Below are 18746 nucleotides of genomic sequence, written 5' to 3' on the forward strand. Positions count from 1 at the left end.
GGGTTTCAATTAACCACACATCTCAGGAAGGCCAATCTGAGACTGTACAAGACTACACTTCATTCACATTCATAGATATCATCCGCATTCATCCTCTGAAGTAACATCTTACGGTATTTCCGGAGGCTAAACAGAAAAATAGAGAGATTATGTACACTGCCGGCCTCCGTGACGCGAAAGGCGTCTCGGCCTTTCATCCGGTCCCGGGTTCGAATCCCGGTCAGCCATCGAATTTTCATACGGTACCAAAATTATCATTCATCTCATTCTCTGAAACAATACCTAACGATAGTTCTGGAGACTAAACAAAAAAAAGGTAGAGGCTTTGGGATGGGGAGTAAACTGAGAAAAAATCAGCGTCACGAAAAGCGTCATGCGCTAGCTGATACCACCTCACTATACCTACTGTGTGCTATATATAGATACTAACACGCGTAAGAAGCTTCGCTTCCGTAGTGTGTCTACGCACTCGTTTTAATTTTTTTTTCGAAAATTAATTTACAATTTACGAATAACAAACATGATTAATTAATCAGGTTAATTAAATGCTGATTGTCCTATGTATTTTTTTTTTTTTTTTTTTGTAGTACGGCTTTATATAGTGCACAATTCATATGTGTTAGATGTTAAAAAACATTTATAAAAAATTACCCACAAGGCTTAGAGTTTAGCTGAATGCTCTTACTTGCGATAGAGTTTTAGGTAAAAGAGATGGTTTTCATTTTTAAGAATCTGAACCAATTATCAATTGGCTCTTTAGAATTTGGTAGAAAACTGAATTTTTATAACACACATCTGAAAAAATTGTTCATAAGTAATGCGCGTTGGAATTCCGTCGTATGCTCGCAAACGTGTAAAAAATGTTTAAAGATTTAAGGGGATATAACGGAATTTGTCAGCGATGCGCTGCACTCATCCTTAGTAAAAATATTCTGACCTCCTGAAGAACAATGTGCGAAATCGATATTTTTTCCTTGCAGTGAGTATTCTTTCTTACTGTACTGTTTTGATGTACTCATTTAGAAAACATCTATATCACGAGTAAATTAACTTATTTTCTTCAAATTTGGCTCAAACATTTCTATATATGAGGCACTGATCATACTATTTTTTTTTCAAAATTCATTAAGGGTTGGGATTATCGAAAAAAATTCAATTTTTGATTTTCTTAAGAAGCATTTTAGAGAAAACTTTATTGACCTAAATATGTTACCAGTAATATATATATATATATATATATATATATATATATAAAATTGTTTTTTTTAAATTCAAGGCTTACATCTAAAATTAAAATGTATGTTTTTTGTTCTATCTCCATTCGGTTTAAGTATTTTAAAAATGTTTTTCAATTTTTATATATCATATATATATATATATATATATATATATATATATATATATGGATAGATAGATAGAGCTATCTAGATAGATAGATAGAGCTATTACGAAATTTCTACAATTTAACATTTTTTTTATTCGAAATAAAACATTTAATATTATATTTAACAATGTAATGTTTTATCACGAACATTAAAAAAATTTGGTTAATATAAAGGTTTTCTAATCGTGTCGACATATTTTTCTTATTGTTTTATAAAAATTAAATTATTTAATTTGAAAATTAAAAAATCTTACCGTTAATGTTTGATTCGCAAAAAGTTGAAAAAAACTCTGTCGCAGTAAGTACGTCAAAAGAGTGGATTTTTTTGTATTAGTTAGCCTTGAAAATGTACTTAAAAACCCCATTTATTGGCTCTAACTCCGGTTCCTGTGAACAGTATCAAAGTGGGGTTGTTGACAAGCAACAGCTTTAAGCAATTAATGCAGTCACGACTCGACAACTATATAAAAAAAGAGGAAGAGAAAACAACAAAAGAACTGGAACAATATACGGTACCTCGCAGTATTATAAAAGAACATGTACTAACATAAAATGAAATAAAACAAAAAAAAAACAATATTATTTTCAAAAATCAGTGCAACACCCTTTTTTTCTTAACTGAAACAGGAAAACCACCATTCTGAAGCAGTTAATGCGATAAAGTTTTTTTTCAAATTGTTACTTCTTTTCTAAAGACTTATAATTTCAAAAGATATTGGAATTCCCAAAGAATGGGTAGAAAAATGTAGGATCAAAATTCACCGCTTTAATTACCGCGAATAAATATAAGTCATGAATTACTTTTAAAATATATAAATGTAATTGTTTAGTTTATATAAAGTTATACAACGAAAAAAATTAATCGCGTAAATCTATCTAATAAACGAAGTGGAACAAATATCAGTGTTGTTTTTAAAATGTTCTAAATGATAGCGTAAATTTACAAACAGAAATATTAGAAATTTAATTCTTTTTCATACGAACTAGTTAATTTAACATAAAATTTAAATTGATGCAAATAAAGTAATATTTCCTTATTCAGTAATGAATAACAAAACTCTATTTAACTGACATTATTACAGATAACAACGCAACAAAAGAATTCTCATGTACCGGATAGCTGATTATAAAATGACAATAGAAAACAATAGCTGATGAAACAAATATTTAAATTTTTTTCTTAATAACATTAATGCAAGAGTTAAAATTGTAAATAAGTTAGAATAATTCATATTAATCATGTAATTATATAATTAATACAAGTAAAAACCATTGTTACGGAAATCTGAATAATGTTATGATTAAATTATATCACCATTTTTGAAATTTTGAAGACTATTTCAATTTTAAAATATTTCAGAAAATTATACTAATAAATTGTGTAATAATTGATTAAACATAAAACAATTGAAATTTATACATAACTATGTTTATGTGTGTTTGTGAATAGATTTAAAAAAATATTGCTTACCATTCATTTTTTTATACGTTTGTAATTCACAATAAGGAAAATATAAATTCTCCAAAACAGCATTATTCCAAATATAAAGAAAAATATTTTTATTTCTTTTTAAGCCGCAAACATTGAACACATCAGCCGCATTGTCAAACTATAACACAAAAAAAAATTATTTATAATTTTTTAATTAACAGGAAAAGCTAAGCAAAAAAGAAAAAAATAATAATAATTAAGACAATAAATTTTTATTCAAAAAATAAAGAACTACAAAAATCAATAAATATTTTGAAAAAAATAAATAATATATATTTTTGTTTTATCAACAATAAATATTTTGTTAAAAGTTTCTTAATTTTTTTTAATTTTATCTTTCAAATACGTACGTTGCAATCTGTTTAACTAGTATTTTACAATATGTATATTTTACATGATATGACATGTAAATGAAGTGAATGAAGTGAAGTCTTGTACAAACTCAGGCCGACCATTCCTGAGACGTATATTTAATTGAATCCCAACCACCAAAATACACCGTTATCCACTATCTAATATTCAAATCCGTATAAAATCAACTACTAGGATTTTAATCTGAAAACCTTCCTCTTCGAAAGTTCCTCTTCCACGCAAATTCGAATTAGCAACGTATACATTGTTTAAAATTATACAGAATGTATCACGAAGTTCTCCCGGGACTTTCATAACCTATTCTAATCGTGAAAATAATGGGAAAAAGCTATAAAAACGTGTCCTAAAATACTTCATTTGCGAGTTACGGCTAGCGAAAGATTTCGCTCGGATTTCAGGTACCCCAGTGAAATGAGATCGTACTGAATTTATTCGGACGTTAGTTAAGGGGCAAAGTTAGTGATTTCTTATGGTTTTTGACCTGAAAAATCTAATAAAGTAGGTCCCAGATTCGTATTTGCTGTAGTTTTTCAGAAATCTGGAGTGAAAAATCAATAAATTTGGGTAAAAAACACCGTTTTTTATGTCTGAAGCACAATAGCTTGTTTAATAAACACGTAAAACTTTTAACCAAAACTTGTATAGAATTTAATTCTGAACAATCATAGAGTATAACTTCCGCTATATACTATATTGTGTAGCTATACAGCCGGGAAAGCAAAAATAATTACTTATACAGAAATATTAATCACATCATACAATTTACATTTAACAAATAAAGAAATTTAAAAATATAAAAGTTCACAAAAAAAAAAATACGGATTAAATAAAAACGAAAAATCACTTCAAGAGAAATATCATTAAATATGTTATACCTACAACGCCGCTGATGAACACATTACATCATATTTCCGGAAAGATCTTTTAGATGAATATTTCTACTCATTTAGAAAACGTTTTAATTCCATTAAACTAATTAAAAAATACCATCGACTGGTTGAGTTACTACGATTCTCACTAACCAGTGAAATCGTAAATTTTTTTTCTCTATAAACTTATCTCCGATTTCTCATTTATAAAATCGTATTTAAGGACTACTATTTTTGATTATATTTATTTATTCTTTAATAATTAAAAGTTACCAAAACAATAAAAAAGAACATATCAAATTATTCTGCAAATAATAACAAATGCTAACAAAAATCGTGATTCATAAAATAGAACTGTAATAATAATAATAATAATAAAAATTATCGGGTTATTTGTTACATAAATAATTAGGCTAAATATTATTAATAATCTATATTTTTATTTTTTTATAGATTATACTTTTTATTCTTAAAAATTACACAAGTGTATAGTAATAAAATTAAGTATTATTATTATTATATATAACAATGGATTAAGCAACAGAAACTGCCCACGACATTAATTGGAGGTCGTAATAAATAATTCCTTCATTATGCTGGGTTTATTAATTTTATGAGTATATATAGTTCATTACATATACGCATTTTTTTCTTTTACTGTATTAAAAATGATATTATTTGCCAGCATCGCCGTCGCGGCTTCGCCCGCTCCATATGGTTACTTCCATTTTCCGTCATGGTCAGTAGTTTTTATTTTATGTTTTTTAGTCAGGTAACCCGAGGTGCAACCAGTCGCGTAGCATATACAGTAACAGTAGCAGTGGTTGTATTGGTTGAACCGGCGCGCCTTACATCATTGCAGCGTTTTTTAAAGAAATTTAAATATAGCGAATTTTTCTTTTTAAAAACTGAAATTTAAAAAAAAAAGGTGAAAATGGTTTTAGATATCTATCTGAAAAGTATTTTCAAACCCAAATCTGGTGAATATCTCGTTCAGTGTAGTATGAAATGGGGAAAATGTTCAATCATTTTTCAAAAAATTTCCACCCCTTTCAAGATCGAATTTCAAAAAATATAAAAAATTCGTTTTTAGATATTAATATGAAGATTAATCACACCAAAAATCAAGTCGATACGTTTACTTGTTACCGAGAAATTAAAAAAAATAGACGGGTTTCAAAAAAACATCGAAAATTCACTTTACATTTGGAATTTCAAAAAAATCTAGGATTTGATTTTTAGATATTTGCAAGTTGATAATCTTCATCAAGTTGATATCTTCATTCGTTACAGAGAAATTAAAAAAAAATAGTAAATTTCATTGTTACTCCAGTTAACCCTTTTTTTATTTTTTTGTCTTCAGTCATTTGACTGGTTTGATGCAGCTCTCCAAGATTCCCTATCTAGTGCTAGTCGTTTCATTTCAGTATACCCTCTGCATCCTACATCCCCAACAATTTGTTTTACATACTCCAAACGTGGCCTGCCTACACAATTTTTCCCTTCTACCTGTCCTTCCAATATTAAAGCGACTATTCCAGGATGCCTTAGTATGTGGCCTATAAGTCTGTCTCTTCTTTTAGCTATATTTTTCCAAATGCTACTTTCTTCATCTATTTGCCGCAATACCTCTTAATTTGTCACTTTATCCACCCGTCTGATTTTTAACATTCTCCTATAGCACCGCATTTCAAAAGCTTCTAATCTTTTCTTCTCAGATACTCCGATCGTCCAAGTTTCACTTCCATATAAAGCGACACTCCAAAAATACACTTTCAAAAATCTTTTCCTGACATTTAAATTCATTTTTGATGTAAACAAATTATATTTCTTACTGAAGGCTCGTTTAGCTTGTGCTATTCGGCATTTTATATCGCTCCTGCTTCGTCCATCTTTAGTAATTTTACTTCCCAAATAACAAAATTCTTCTACCTCCATAATCTTTTCTCCTCCTATTTTCACATTCAGCGGTCCATCTTTGTTATTTCTACTACATTTCATTACTTTTGTTTTGTTCTTGTTTATTTTCATGCGATAGTTTTTGCGTAGGACTTCATCTATGCCGTTCATTGTTTCTTCTAAATCCTTTTTACTCTCGGCTAGAATTACTATATCATCAGCAAATCGTAGCATCTTTATCTTTTCACCTTGTACTGTTACTCCGAATCTAAATTGTTCTTTAACATCATTAACTTAACCCTTTAAACTTTGAATTTCAAAAAGTCCTTTTTAGTATGCACTTACACCGTAAGAAGAACATACATATTTTCATCAATTTATCTTCAGTAATTTTTGCTGGGCGTTGATTGTGAATCAGTTACGACATGTTGATTTATATATTCTAGCAGACCTTTATATAAACTAGCAGACCTGTCGCGACTTCGTCCGCGCGATACGATTATATGCGTTTCCGCATGCGGTCAGAGGATGTTTAGTCGGTCAGGGCGGCTCTGTTCACTGGACCCCCTGTTTTCATTAAATTCATAATTGTGAGAATAATAATAATAATAATAAAGCCTGTTCAATTTATACAAGCTATCGGTGCATTGCAAAGTGATCTAAGAATGCGGGTTTCAAAACAACCGGTCTGTACCTTAAAAATACTACTTCCAACCGGTTACTCGTACAAAGTACGAGTAAAAATGCATTATGACCGTTTTTTAATCGTTACCCGTCAAATGCCACTAGGAAGTGACCTTTCACTTCCTAGTATTTCGTTTGTCATCTTTTTTTTTTTTTAATTACCTTTATTTTATGTTATTTATGAAGTAAGCGAAGGCAGATGCAGCCAGTCGCGTCACACATATCGCATATATAGTAACAGTGGCTGTGTTGGTTGAGCTGCCGCGCCGTACACCGTTGCACCAATTAAAAGATCGAAATTAAAAAAATACACGAAAATGGTTTTCATAATTTACCTGAAAAGTATTTCCAACCCTAAATCGACTGAATATCTCTTTAGTATAGTCGGAAATGAGGTGAATTTGCAATCATTATTCAAAATTGTTTTAACTTTCTTCACCCGTTTCAAGTTCGAATTTCAAACTATCTAAAAATTGCTTATAATATATTCAGATGAAAATTTAACACACCAAAAATCTATTCGATATCTTCATCTGTTACTGAAAAATTAAAAAATTAGCCAGGGTTGAAAAAAATAATAAAAATTATATTTTAATCCTTTAAACTCGGAATTTCAAAAAAAAACTACAAATTAATATTTAGATATTCGCATGACGATTAGACACACCAAAAATCACGTTGATATCTTCATTTGTTATCGAAAAATTAAAAAAAAAAAAATAGTAAATTTCTTTGTTACTTCATTTTAACACTTTAAACTCGGTATTTTAAAAAATCCTTTCTTAGTGTGCACTTTCACAAAAATAAGAACATGTACACAAATTTTCATCAATTTATCTTCAATAGGTTTTGCTAGGCGTTGATGAATCAGTCAGTCATAACATGTTCATTTTTATGTACTAATACATAAAATTAGTTGCTGAAATGTAGCCCTATATAAAATTTACTTAAAATACGAGTATTAAAAATATTTTCCTAAAGAAATATTAAAACGCACAATTCCTAACATGCATTTGTAGCAAAATTATCGTTGCTATTAAATTACACAACGATGCACGATTTTAATACATGAAATTTTCATGTTTTCTATTGATTTTAAAATTTTATTAAATTTATCGTTTATAAGTAAAAAATCTTTCACTTAAATAATACCCAAGTATGAATGGTAAAATAGGACACCGTATTGTCATAACCATTCGTAAATATCTTGTAACTATTATTTTAGATTGACTTACGAAGCTTCTTAAGTACATGCGTTATTTTACAATTACAATCTATTTATTTTTAACAACCAATCAAAATTAAATTTTAGAACTGTCTTCATATTTTTATCATTAAGCAAATCATTAGTTAAACAATTTAGTTCAATTTAAGAAAAAAAATCTTATGTTTTAAGCTAATTTTTTTTATCTTCATGGTAAAGCAAAGTCAGGGAGTTGTCAGATATAAAAGAAAAGATTTCACTCATATAAGTAATTAGTTACCTATATATATCTAATTTTTTTATATTTACCTTTATTAATTGATAAAATAAGTTAAAATCAGCAAGGAAAATGGAATTATTTAAGAATAATAAATTTTAAAAAATAAAATCATGCAAATAAATCACATATTTTTTTGAAAAATACACAATGATGAATATAAATATCATTATTATATTTGATTTTACTAATAAAAAAAACAAAATAGAATTCTGTTGTTTATTTTTTTGTTTCTAAATATAAATTTGTATCTAAAAATGGTTTAATATATAAAAACAATAAAATTTTTTTTTAAATATTTACACTCATAACTGATGTAATTATATACTCGTATAATTTATTTAATAAATAAATGTGTATAGTAATAATTGTTATTAAAAATTATTTTTTTAAAAAAATTGAGGAATTTTGAAAATTGTCAGGATTCAAATTTTAAAGAAATATTTTTAGATCGGATTTTTTATATATTCCCATGGAAAAAATGCTTTTGTATTATTAATTAGCGTATAAAAAGTAATAATTTAATAAAGAATTTATAGAATTTTGAATTCAATTATTTATTTTCTTATTACGCATCTCTTCTCCACGGCGAGAGTGTCCAATTTATTAACTCAGCCATGAACTTCCTATCAATTTCAAAACGTTAAATTTCCAACAAGAGCTTCAACTTAAAAATCTGATGTGGACAGCACATGACTTCCTTGTACGCCTATTAGATTACATATACAAATTTTTAATAGTACATAAAAAGTTATTTCAGTAATAACTTCTGATTCCATTTCATATTTTTTTAATTTTTTTTTTTTTATTATTGTATTATGATTTATTGTAAAAACGTTTTTACAATCAGTGGTTAATAATTATTAATAAATCAATATATTTAAATTAAAAAAAGGAAGAAAGTATTGCAAACAAAAAAATAATAATAAAAAGATTAAGATGATAAATACAAAGAGAAAGAAAACGTTAATACCAAGGAATGAATAAAAAAATTAAAATATGATAATATAAAGAGAGAGACAATTTGAAAACTAGAGAAAGTGTACACAAATTAAGATATTATATCAAACCAAAGAGCGATTAAATGATTGGCAACAAAAAAACAAATAAATGAAATGATGATCAACACCGACTTAGGGAGAATATTGTCCGACAATATCAGAGGAGTAATGAACTAAAAGATAAGAATTTTTTGTAATTTATTAAAGATCAGCCATGTATGCCTCAGGAATGTGTTGTTCTTGTGAGGGTCTATTTTTCAGTCACTCTGTGTTAACTTTAATGTAGATAAAATTAAACAGAAATTCCGGAATAATTAAATAAAATTAATAATACGATTCTAAGTTATAATTTTCAATTAATATTAAATAATCAGATGTTTCACCAAATCTACTGCATATAAACGTATGTAATAATGCCTATTAAATTGCATATACACATTTTTAAAAGTACATAAAACTTTATTTCACTAATAACTTCTGATTTCATAGGTATTTTTATTGTTGTTATTATAATAATTATTAATTGTAATTTTTTTTACAATATGGGTTAATAATTATTAATAAAACGATGTATTTAAATTAAAAAAAGGTTAAAAATAAAAGTTAAAAAAAAGAAAAGAGATGAAGTCTGATTCGAACCGGTGTGTCTTTCTTTGTAAGACCCAAATATTTAATTAACAAAGATTTTATTTGGGTACAACTCTGGAACCAATTAAAATAAGTACCATTTACCCTATATCGTTGAAAAGCTATCAATAAGGGCTTATTACTGCAGTTAAGAAAAAATCAAAAATCCAATTTTTTGTAATTTTGGGCTTTTTTGGACACTTATGGTTCAGTCGATTGCAATCAAAAGGGGAGGTGCACAACTAGATTTTACAAAAGTCTTAAATCCAATATTTTAACATACTAGAGCTAATCGTTTTTTGAGTTATACGAGATACATACGTACATATGTATGTACGTATAGAAGTCACGCCGAAAACTAGTCAAAATGCATTCAGGTATGATCAAATTTGATATTTGCATTGAAATTTGAAAACCGACATTTTTCGCAATTACAATACTTCCTTTACTTTGTACAAGGAAGTCGTAAGAAAACAGTAAAATATCCTCCATTCAAATAATACTATAATACAATCAACAAAATAGGTAACACCCATTATCATGTTGAAAAAAACCGTTCTTGAATATCCCGTAATGTTTTAAATTGATTTGTAAAACTTTTAAAAGGTTTTCAAAATAAACCTGTTACGTTATTTTGCTACTAATTCTCATAAATTTTATCAGAATAATTCGCTAATGATCTCGAAATATTGTTGTCATTTTACAGTTCGATAGTACCTGCTTCAAGTTTTTTTTTTAATAATAAATTCGGGAAGGATATTGCCTCCTTAATTTCCGGCACCAATAACTTACATAGCAAACTCATAACTTTATTATCAAAGATTTTATCGATCTCGGAGTTACTGTATTCTTCCAGGCACTTGACTTAAACGTTCGTTATAATTGGCAGGAGCGATATAAGTAGATTCCATTTATCATCGACTAACAGCATTATAATGAAAGGATAACAGATGAGCGCGTAACAAGATTAAATATTTCTAGTGACTACTAACATACTTTATATTTCTATATGACAACCTATTTTTAATGACAAACCTATTTTATTTTTATAATTTTATTTTATTTTTAATAAAAACCTGTCTTTTGATAAGAAATCGGAAATTAATTTTAGAATTGGATTTTTTTAAATATATTTTGAAGAAAAATCGATCATTTCATCGACTTTATCACACAAAAATAAGATTGGAAAGCCAGCCTTTAAGTCTTATCTTGCACGCAGTTTAAAGTTATCTTTAAATGTTTTTTTTTAATATTTTAGTAATCTTTATATATAAAATTAGGCTTAAGGGGAAAAAAGGATAAATTTAAAAATAAAACGGCAATTTAAAAAAAAAAAAAAATTCTATAAAATATTATATAAAAAGAAAATATATCCATTTGTAAATAATTTAGCTTACAAATAATAACATAAAAATAACTTGAACAAAAAAAAAAGAAAATGAGGAACAAGTAAGAATAAACTAAAATACTTTGTAAGAAATAAACGTAAAAAGTAACTGATCAAATAATAAAAAATCAAATATTTCATTTTAAAGAAAATAAATTAAAAGAAAATGAATTGCCAATCTAGCTAACTTCAAAAAAACAAATTACAAACAAATGTCAATAAAAACCTTTAGTAATACACCAATAGAATATATATACACACACCTTGTAAATCACACAAAAAATAATTGAGAGAAAAAGCAAGAAAGAATTTGAAGGAACTAATTAGTTATCTTTATTTACGGAGAATTAAGGTGCAACCGGTTATTTTTGTTACTACAAGCATCCTCCAGAAAAATATACGATTAATTGTATGTAAATACTCTTTTTAATCTGCGAATAAAAACATTTAAATAAAATTATAATATAATTAACTGATTATAAATTAAGATAAGAAAAAAACGTTTAGGTATATATATTTAGAAATAATAGATAAAGAAAATTTTAACTATAATTTTACAAAATTAATAATAGTTATATTATAAGAATAACTAATAAAAGTATAATAATAATAGCAGAGAGAAAGAAAAAAGGAGAGAAGGTAGTACAGAAAGGAGAAATAAAAGAAAATACTTTCATTGAAATAACTTTTTACAATAAAACGCTTGAACCAGATAAGAGTTAAAAAAAAATTTAATACATTTATTTTTAAGTACAAGGAAGTATTGTAATCGAGAAATATTTTGGTTTACAGATTTCAACGGATATATCCATTTTGCCCATCCCTGAATCCATTTTGACTAGTTTCGGTGTGACGTCTGTATGTACGTATATGTACATACGTACGTACGTACGTATGTATCTCGCACAAATTAAAAACGATTAGCCGTAAGATGTTGAAATTTTGGATTTAGGACTTTTGTAACATCTAGTTGTGCACCTCCCCTTTTAATTGCAATCGACTAAACCAAAACTGTCCAAAAAAGCGCAAAATCCAAAAAAAGTGTATTTTGGGCTTTTTCTTAACTATGGTAATAAGCCCTCATCGAGAGCTTTTCAACGATATATCATAAGTGGTACTTATTTTCATTGGTTCCAGAGCTATAGCCAAATAAAATTTTAATTAATGAAATATTTGGATGTTACAAGGGGAAGTTACATCGGTTCGAATCCGAATTCATCTCCTTTTTCCTTTTTTTTTAAATTTAAATATATTGATCTAGTAATAGTTATCAACCACTGATTGTGAAAAAAGTTTTACGATGAATTTAATAATAACAAAAAAAATATATATAAGAAAAATATCACAAGTTATTAATTAAACAAAATTGTATGTACTATTCATTTTAAAAGAATGTGTAAATGTAATTTAATAAGCGTACAAGGAAGTCATGTGATTTTTACCTCATATCTTTTTAAATAGATTGGTAAATCAAATATACAACAAAAAACGAATGAAAATCACTTGAATATATCTCTACTTATAAATAAAACATAAAGTAAATACTTTACTTAGATAATTAGTAATTAATTAATTATAAATTAAACAGATGATATGAGGAATAAGTATGCTTTGTCATGGATAAAGAAGAATAATTGCCAAGCATTTATTAGGAAGCATTAAGGAAAAATAAAGAAAAAACTTGGCCAGACTAGCGTAACATAATAAAAAATGAACAATAAAAAAAAGGAATTAAAATCTATATTAACATATAAAACTAATTAAATAAATGAAATAATAAATAAATAAAATTGATTTAAAAAAGTATATTGGAAAGCTTTAATGAGATTCAAAAAAATAGTCAAATCGATTTTAAAGGTAAAATTAGATCCAAAAAAATTCAGGTTAATTATATTTTATTTAGAATTATTTTTAAAAACTATATAATTTACGAAAAACTAGTAATGAGTGCAAGAAAAACTAAGTCATTAATTCAACTTTTAAATTAAAAAAAAATTATGTATGTGAAGAATAAACGTTAACGAAACAAAATCGGATCATGTGACAATTATAATGAAGAGAGGAGACTTCCCACGGAAGAATCTTGATAGCATTCTAATTCCAGAAATTGAGAATGTGAGATACTAAAATTTAGACTTCGATCGTCGATTAACATAGAAAGTTCATATAAGAAAGAAGAAAAGGCAATTTTGGATAAAGTTCAAGAAAATGTTCTGGTTGTTGGACAGACGTTCTCGTTTGTCCTTGGTTTAATAAACTGCTAGTATACTCAACAATTTTAAAACCTCTTCATATCTATGGGATTAAACTATGGGGGTACCTCAAGCAGAAACAATGTCTTCTTACAACGGTTTCAGAATAGGCTAACGAGGTGTGGAACGGAGACACCTTGGTTTACAGGGAACGATGAGATAAAGAATTATTTAGGATTACGGTCCGTTCGGGAGGAAATACAACATTTTAGCTCAAAGTACGAACATCGGCTTAATTGCCACGCAAATCACTTGACAGTGAAACTACTACACATCCCAACCCGATAGGGGAAAGCACCCACCTTGTGGCGATTCCGGTCGCCACACCAACCCCTCAGTGAGGATGACGTAGAAGGTTGAATCGACTGCATGTTTTAGACCTCTCTTTTTCCTGTTTAGCCTCCGGTAACTACCGTTTAGATAATTCTTCAGAGGATGAATGAGGATGATATGTATGAGTGTAAATGAAGTGTAGTCTTGTACATCTCAGTTCGACCGTTCCTGAGATGTGTGGTTAATTGAAACCCAACCACCAAAGAACACCGGTATCCAAGATCTAGTATTCAAATCCGTGTAAAAATAACTGGACCTAATAACTGCATGTTTTAGACCTAAGTGCCCCTACAGTTCTTAATGTGTATATAATAACTTCGGCTGTCAGTATTGCTCACTACCTGTTCGACTCTTAATTTCAAATTTCTTTCGCGTACTTTTCTTTTTTCTTATACTATTTCATCGTCTTTTTTTCTATACTAATTATAATATTTTATTTTGTTTTCTATTGGTGTAGTGGTGTTGAGTATCATTCATAATTATTAATGGTATGTGCTTGCCACAAATATTCTTACAACCCTGTGTAATTTTTGAAGAGTTTCGCAGAGGATTCCTTGTCGTACGATTGGGGATATGATCCCCATTTTACTAAAGGTACGTAAATGTAACAAGTTGTAAATAAGCTTTGATAAAAATGTTAAGTCCTAAATGGACTTAATTTTGAAAATACTTATTTTTTGTTATAAATTTCTAAAGAAAGTTCTCATGGCGGTGCCGTTGTAACTTTATTCTGATCAATTGACATTCAATAAATTTTCATGCAAATTTTCCAAAAAAATCTAATGTGGACACTACATAACTTCCTTCTACGCCTATTAAATTACATATACACATTTTTAGAAGTACATAACATTTTATTTCATTAAAAATTTCTGATATTATTTTCTTTTTTTTTTCTTTTTATTATTAAATTATTATTCATCGTAAAAGCATTTTTACTATCAGAGATTAATAAATCAATATATTTAAATTAAACAAAAGGAGATGAAGTCTGATTCGAACCAATGTGCCTTCCCCTTGCAAGAATCAAATATTTGATTAATTTAACTTTTATTTGGCTATAACTGTGGAACCATTGAAAATAAGTACCACTTATGATATATCGTTAAAAAACGCCCAGTGAGAGCTTATTACTGCAGTTAATAAAAAGTCCAAAATCTAATTTTTGGGGATTTTCGGCTTTTTTGACCTTTTTAGTTCAGTCGACAAAAATGGAAGGTGCACAACTAAATATTACAACAGTCCTAAATCCAAAATATCAACATTCTACGGCTAGTCGTTTTTGAGTTATGCGAGATACGTACGTACGTACATACATACATATGCACGTACAGACGTCACGCCGAAACTAGTGAAAATGGATTCAGGGATGTTAAAAATTCCGTTGAATTTATTTCCGCTGAAATCAGAAAACAAAACCTTTCGCGATTACAATACTTCCTTGTAGTTCGTACACGAAAGTAAAAAGGATAAAATATTCTCCTGACATTGGTAACTTATTTTAATATAGTGGAAAACTAAACATTAATAAAAACGACTGCCAGAAATCATTGCCCTTTAATAAAGGATAATTAAAGATCGAGCGGGTAACAAACGGTTCAGCTGTTGTGATGCTACGGGATACACACACCCTAAATACATAACATTCCTTTTTGGGCAGTCGTTGAAAAACACTAGCAGACAACAACTTCACACGTATGAGATATGAGGTTTCCGGATCGTTCAGAATGAAGCGTTGAGATATTTATTCAAAAACGACTCATTCTTCTGATAGATTTTTCCAACTTTTACATCCTTGTACGATATAAAGCAAGTATTGAGATCAGAAAAATTTCAGATTTCAAGGGAAACATCTATTTTGACCATCCCTGAATCCATTTTTACCAGTTTCGGCGTGAAGTCTGTACGTACGAATGTATCTCGCATAAAAACAATTATCTGTTGGATACTGAAATTTTGGATTTAGGACTCTTGTAACATCTAGTTGTGCACCTCCACTTTTGATTGCAATCGACTGGACCGAAACTGTCTAAAAAGCCCAAAATCCAAATCTTTTGGATTTTGGAATTTTTCTTTATTGCAGTAATAAGCCCTCATTGAAAGCTTTTCAACGATATACTCATATCATAAGTGGTACTTATTTTCATTGGTTCCAAAGTTATAGCGAAATAAAATTTTAAAATAAAATATTTGAATCTTACAAGGGAAAGGCACAACGGTTCGAATCAGACTTCATCTCTTTTTTTTTAATTTAAATATATTGATTTATTAATAATTATTAACCTCCGATTGTAAGAAGTTTTACGATAAATAATAATTCAATAATAACATTAAATAAAATATATGAAAAAATATCAGAAGTTATGAATTAAATAAAATTTTATGTACTTTTTATTTAAAAAAATGTGTATATATAATTTATTTTGCGTACAAGGAAGTCATGTGGTGTCCATATCAAATATTTAAAAATTTATATATATATATATATATAGCCTACGACAGTGCCGATAACTTAAGAATTCCAATCGGTTTAGCCGTTGAGCTGCTACGATGGAACAAACAAATAAACAAACATACATACATACATACATATATTACATAATTCTAAAAATATACACTCCTTTTTGGGCAGTCGTGTAATAATGATACATGAACAAGGTTACCTAAGATTTCTTTTTTTGGGTAGGGGTAATTTATGATGTAACGTTTAATAAAATGTTTAATAATATTAAAAGTTTAAACCAAAAACTTTGTAAAAAATGTCAAATTCAAAATGGTTTGGTTCCCTCACCACCAATATTGCTCCCCAAAGTATTAATTTTTTGGATCACTTGCATTATTTTTTTTATTATTATTATTATGTCTAGAAAGCCAATAAAAAAAAAGATCGGTTAAAAAATATACAATAAAGAAAAAATATAGCTTTTTTCGATTTTTGGGGAAGGAGACATTTTGAAGCAATTTAAAAAAAATGGTCAGATAAGTATGCATGCATATATCGAGCTTAATACAAAGTGGGGTTATGTTTGAAAAAGTCTGAGAAAATTGACCCTAAAAACCTAGCTACCCTTTTGGAGATATTGATGCTAAAATGTTACCAAAAACTTGCCCCGTATACACGAGTCTCGGTACAAAGTTTCATAAAATTATGTTATTAAGCTTCAAACATGCCATCTCATACGAACGTAAGAATGAACATTACACTCTTTATTGGGGGAACCCTGTGTCATGCAACATTGAGAAACGCAAAAAATCCATACCCCATATTTTAACTGATTACGTACTTTCCTTTTTGCAGTATAGTTGTAGAGCTATGACGTCAGGAAAATAAAAAGCATTATCTTCCGCTAAAAACCGTCTTTTAAGTTTCGCATGAACGTGAATTCATATATTTGTGATATTGAATCGATTGTCTCTCAACCTTTCCTTTCTTTTTCCTGTTTAGCCTCCGGCAACTACCGTTTAGATAATTCTTCAGAGGATGAATGAGGATGATATGTATGAGTGTAAATGAAGTTAGTCTTGTACATTCTCAGTTCGACCATTCCTGAGATGTGTGGTTAATTGAAACCCAACCACCAAAGAACACCGGTGTCCACGATCTAGTACTCAAATCCACGTAAAAATATCTGGCTTTACAAGGACTTGAACGCTGTAACTCTCGACTTCCAAATCAGCTGATTTGGGAAGACGCGTTAACCACTAGACCAACCCGGTCAACCATAATCCTCTTAATTGTCGACACATTTGCGGTATTTCAAATTATCAATGATAACGGAATGGACAGTGCCAATACTCGCACTATAAATTTCAGCATTTTTTTCAAATTTGTATGTGTCTGTCTTTACGAGTAAGATCATTAAAACGATTTTGCAAAGCGCCAGACTAATCCACCAATCTTCCGATATGATGAAAATCGGCGATACTCGTTGTGGCCGATTTAAACTATTCGGTCAATTTATAAAAATCTGTACGGTTAATTTTATTTTACCGTACTTTTTAATATTCGCGAGTGAATTTCGGTGGTTTTACTACTTTAGAAAATAAAAATCTTATTACAACACGCTGTTCTACTGTATACAGTTTCTTCGAGCGAAGCTGACATTTTGATATAAATAAAAGAGATTATAATAATGGAATTTTTTTTCAAATAACTGTTATTTTCTATATCAAAGATGCCAACTTGAATCCCAAACAGTTTAAATTTATTCTGTTAAATAGTTTTTCCGCTGTTGTCATTAGTCTCTTTATTTATTAAACGACCTCATATTATTAGTTTTACTTCTATTATCGTTATTCTTTATAAGTATAGTAAAAACTGTATTAATTTAATCCCGAAATGACTTGTGAACAAAAAATATTTTAAAAGTGGAAAACAATTTTTATTCTTAGTAAACTAGAGCTATAGTAAGATTCCGTGTCCGTTAATGTACATCTACATTCTTATTATTCCTAATGTGTTTCGTTCGCAATCAGTTCAACCACAACCGTTATAATAAGAACTCCCCCGTGGCTCAATGAGATGAGGATAATATATATTAAATGTAAATGAGGTTTAGTCTTGTACAGATTCAGGCCGACCATTCCCGAGATGTATGGTTAATTGAATTCCAACCACTAAAGTACACCGGTGTTCACTGTCTAGTTTTTAAATCCGTATAAAGGTAATTGACTTTTACTAGGATTTGAACCTTAGAACTATCGAATTTGAAAGTCAGCTGTTATGCAACAATTTATTTGATAAATATTAAAAGTCATATTTGGTTTAAACCACCAAATGCAGGCTGGCTGGTTTAGTGGTTAACTCGTCGTCGTGAGTCAGTTGTTTAACAGCTGATTTTCGAAGCCGAAGGTTCTGAGGTTCAAACCCTAGTAAAAGTAAGTTGCTATTTTGCGAATTTGAATACTAGACAGTGGATACTGGTGTACTTTGATGTTTGGGGTTCAATTAACCACACGTCTCAG

The 18746-nt window shown here is 28.6% G+C and overlaps 1 long non-coding RNA gene across 1 annotated transcript in view; it reads right to left on the minus strand.

Moving 5' to 3' along the window:
* The window catches only part of LOC142330152 (uncharacterized), a 345036-nt gene that overhangs the window by 118644 nt on the left and 207646 nt on the right, over positions 1-18746 (minus strand). Inside the window, exon 4 of the long non-coding RNA XR_012757703.1 lies at positions 2856-2994. This is a non-coding gene — a long non-coding RNA (uncharacterized LOC142330152). The remainder of the gene's footprint in view (positions 1-2855; positions 2995-18746) is intronic.

This window comes from Lycorma delicatula, chromosome 9, assembly GCF_047948215.1.
Source record: "Lycorma delicatula isolate Av1 chromosome 9, ASM4794821v1, whole genome shotgun sequence".
NCBI lineage: Eukaryota > Metazoa > Arthropoda > Insecta > Hemiptera > Fulgoridae > Lycorma > Lycorma delicatula.